We start from the raw sequence: 4,600 nt of genomic DNA, 5'->3' as shown, positions 1-4,600 counted from the left end.
CCCCTTGGCCCTCCTATATATAGTGGGGGAAGGAGGGCTTTTCACCCATGCCTTTGGTTGCCTCTTTCTCCCTCTCCAACACCTCTTCCTCCTCTTCTGCGGTGCTTGGCGAAGCCCTGCAGGATTGCCACGCTCCTCCATCACCACCACGCCGTTGTGCTGCTGCTGGATGGAGTCTTCCTCAACCTCTCCCTCTCTCCTTGCTGGACCAAGGCATGGGAGACGTCGTCGGGCTGTACGTGTGTTGAACGCGGAGGTGCCGTCCGTTCGGCACTAGGATCTCCGGTGATTTGGATCACGACGAGTACGACTCCATCAACCCCGTTCTCTTGAACGCTTCCGCTTAGCAATCTACAAGGGTATGTAGATGCACTCTCCTTCCCCTCGTTGCTAGTCTCTCCATAGATAGATCTTGGTGACACGTAGAATTTTTTTGAATTTATGCTATGTTCCCCAACAGTGGCATCATGAGCTAGGTCTATGCGTAGATTCTATGCACGAGTAGAACACAAAGTAGTTGTGGGCGTTGATATTGTTCAATATGCTTGCCGTTACTAGTCTTATCTTGATTCGGCGGCATCGTGGGATGAAGCGGTCCGAACCGACCTTATACGTACTCTTACGTGAGACTGGTTCCACCGACTGACATGCACTAGTTGCATAAGGTGGCTAGCGGGTGTCTGTCTCTCCCACTTTAGTCAGATCGGATTCGATGAAAAGGATCCTTATGAAGGGTAAATAGCAATTGGCATATCACGTTGTGGTCTTTGTGTAGGTAAGAAACGTTCTTGCTAGAAACCCATAGCAGCCACGTAAAACATGCAAACAACAATTAGAGGACGTCTAACTTATTTTTGCAGGGTATGCTATGTGATGTGATATGGCCAAAGGATGTGATGAATGATATATGTGATGTATGAGATTGATCATGTTCTTGTAATAGGAATCACGACTTGCATGTCGATGAGTATGACAACCGGCAGGAGCCATAGGAGTTGTCTTAATTTATTTATGACCTGCGTGTCAACATAAACGTCATGTAATTACTTTACTTTATTGCTAACCGTTAGCTATAGTAGTAGAAGTAATAGATGACGTGACAACTTCAAGAAGACACGATGATGGAGATCATGGTGTCATGCCGGTGACGATGATGATCATGGAGCCCCAAGATGGAGATCAAAGGAGCTATATGATATTGGCCATATCATGTCACTATTATTTGATTGCATGTGATGTTTATCATGTTTATACATCTTATTTGCTTAGAACGACGGTAGTAAATAAGATGATCCCTCATTACAATTTCAAGAATGTGTTCTCCCCTAACTGTGCACCATTGCTAAAGTTCGTCGTTTCGAAGCACCACGTGATGATCGGGTGTGATAGATCCTTACGTTCACATACAACGGGTGTAAGACAGTTTTACACATGCAAAACACTTAGGGTTAACTTGACGAGCCTAGCATGTGCATAGACATGGCCTCGGAACACAGAATACCGAAAGGTCGAGCATGAGTCGTATGGTAGATACGATCAACATGAAGATGTTCACCGATGATAACTAGTCCGTCTCACGTGATGATCGGACACGGCCTAGTTGACTCGGATCATGTAATCACTTAGATGACTAGAGGGATGTCTATCTGAGTGGGAGTTCATAAGATGAACTTAATTATCCTGAACATAGTCAAAAGGTCTTCACAAATTATGTCGTAGCTCGCGCTTTAGTTCTACTGTTTAGATATGTTCCTAGAGAAAATTTAGTTGAAAGTTGATAGTAGCAATTATGCGGACTAGGTCCGTAAACTGAGGATTGTCCTCATTGCTTCATAGAAGGCTTATGTCCTTAATGCACCGCTTAGTGTGTTGAACCTGAACGTTGTCTGTGGATGTTGAGAACATCTGACATACACATTTTTGATAACTACATGATAGTTCAGTTAAACGGTTTAGAATTGAGGCACCGAAGATGGTTTTTGAAACGTCGCAAAACATATGAGATGTTTTGAGGGCTGAAATTGGGATTTCAGGCTCGTGCCCACGTCAAAAGGTATAAGACCTCCGACGATTTTCTTAGCCTACAAACTAAGGAGAAAAGCTCAATTGTTGTGCTTGTGCTCAGATTGTCTGAGTACAACAATCATTTGAATCGAGTGGGAGTTGATCTTCCAGATGAGATAGTGATGTTTCTCCGAAGTCATTACCACCAAGCTGCTTGAGCTTCGTGATGAACTATAATATATCAGGGACATATATGATGATCCTTGAGATATTCATGATGTTTGACACCACAAAAGTAGAGATCAAGAAGGAGCATCAATTGTTGATGGTTGGTGAAACCACTAGTTTCAAGAAGGGCAAGGGCACGAAGGGATACTTCATGAAACGGCAATTCAGCTGCTGCTCTAGTGAAGAAACCCAAGGTTAAACCCAAACCCGAGACTAAGTGCTTCTGTAATAAGAGGAACAGCCACTGGAGCAGAATTACCCTAGATACTTGGTAGATGAGAAGGCTGGCAAAGTCAATAGAAGTATATTGGATATACATTGTGTTGATGTGTACTTTACTAGTACTCCAAGTAGCAACAGGGTATTAGATACCGGTTCGGTTGCTAAGTGTTAGTAACTCGAAATAAAAGCTACGGAATAAGCGGAGACTAGCTAAAGGTGAGCTGACGATATGTGTTGGAAGTGTTTCCAATGTTGATATGATCAAGCATCGCACGCTCCCTCTACCATCGAGATTGGTGTTTGCGTTGAGCATAGACATGATTGGATTATGACTATCGCAATACGGTTATTCATTTAAGAAGAATAATGGTTACTCTGTTTATTTGAATAATACCTACAATGGTCTTACACCTAAAATGAGTGGTTTATTGAATCTCGATCGTAGTGATACACATGTTCATGCCAAAAGATAGTAATGATAGTACCACCTACTTGTGGCACTGCCACGTAAGTCATATCGGTACAAAACGCATGAAGAAGCTCCATGTTGATGGATCTTTGGACTCACTCATTTTTGAAAAGTTTGAGACATGCTAACCATGTCTATTGGTGTATATGCATGAAGAAACTCCATGCAAATGGACCAATTGGACTCACTTGATTTTGAATCACTTGAGACATGCAAATCATACCACATGGGCAAGATGACTGAAAGCCTCGGTTTCAGTAAAATGGAACCAGAAAGCAACTTGTTGGAAGTAATACATTTTGATGTGTGCAGTCCAATGAGTGCTGAGGCGTGTAGTGGATATTGTTATGTTCTTACTTCACAGATGATTTGAGTAGATGTTGAGTATATTTACTTGATGAATCACGAGTCTGAATTATTGAAAGGTTCAAGTAATTTCAGGGTGAAGTTGAAAGATCGTCGTGACAAGAGGATAAAATATCTATGATATTGTCATAGAGATGAATATCTGAATTACGAGTTTGGCACAGAATTAAGACATTGTGGAAATTGTTTCACAACTGATACAGCCTGGAACACCATAGTGTGATGGTGTGTCCGAACATCATAACTGCACCATATTGGATATAATGCATACCATGATGTCTCTTATCGAATTACCACAATAATTTATGGGTTAGGCATTAGAGACAGCCACATATACTTTAAATAGGGCACCACGTAATTCCGATGAGATGACACCGTGGTTTAGAGAAACCTAAGCTGTCATTTCTTAAAAGTTTGGGGCTGCGACAAAGTTTCAGGCTGATAAGCTCGAACCCAAAGCGGATAAATGCATCTTCATAGGACACCCAAAACAGTTGGGTATACCTCCTATCTCAGATTCAAAAGCAATAAGGGATTGTTTCTAGAATCAGGTCCTTTCTCGAGGAAAAGTTTCTCTCGAAAGAATTGAGTGGGAGGATGGTGGAGACTTGATGAGGTTATTGAGCTGTCTCTTCAACTAGTGTGTGGCAGGGCATAGGAAGTTGTTCCTGTGGCACCTACACCAATTGAAGTGGAAGCTTATGATAGTGATCATGAAACTTCAGATCAAGTCACTACCAAACCTCGTAGGATGACAAGGATGCGTGCTACTTCAGAGTGGTACGTAATCCTGTCTTGGAAGTCATGTTGCTAGACAACAATGAACCTACGAGCTATGGAGAAGCGATGGTGGGCCTGGATTCCAAAATGGCTCGAGGCCATATAATCCGAGAAAGGATCCATATATGAAAACAAAGTGTAGACTTTGGGAGAACTACTTGATGGTCGTAATGCTATTGAGTACAGATGGATTTTAAAAGGAAGACGGACAATGATGGTAAATGTCACCATTAAGAAAGCTCGACTTGTCGTTAAGATGTTTCCCGACAAGTTCAAGGAGTTGACTACGATGAGACTTTCTCACTCGTAGCGATGCTAAGAGTCTGTTGGAATTATATTAGCGATTACTGCATTATTTGTGAAATCTTGCAGATAGGATGCCAAAAACCATTGTTTCTTCGACGATTTTTGAGGAAAGGTTGTATGTGATACAACCGGAAGGTTTTGTCAATCCTGAAAGATGCTAATAAGTATGCAAAGCTCCAGCAATCCTTCTAAGGACTGGAGTAAGCATCTCGGAGTTGGAATGTA

This window comes from Triticum dicoccoides, chromosome 4A, assembly GCF_002162155.2.
Source record: "Triticum dicoccoides isolate Atlit2015 ecotype Zavitan chromosome 4A, WEW_v2.0, whole genome shotgun sequence".
Taxonomy (NCBI): domain Eukaryota; kingdom Viridiplantae; phylum Streptophyta; class Magnoliopsida; order Poales; family Poaceae; genus Triticum; species Triticum dicoccoides.
This window is presented reverse-complemented; position numbering follows the sequence as displayed.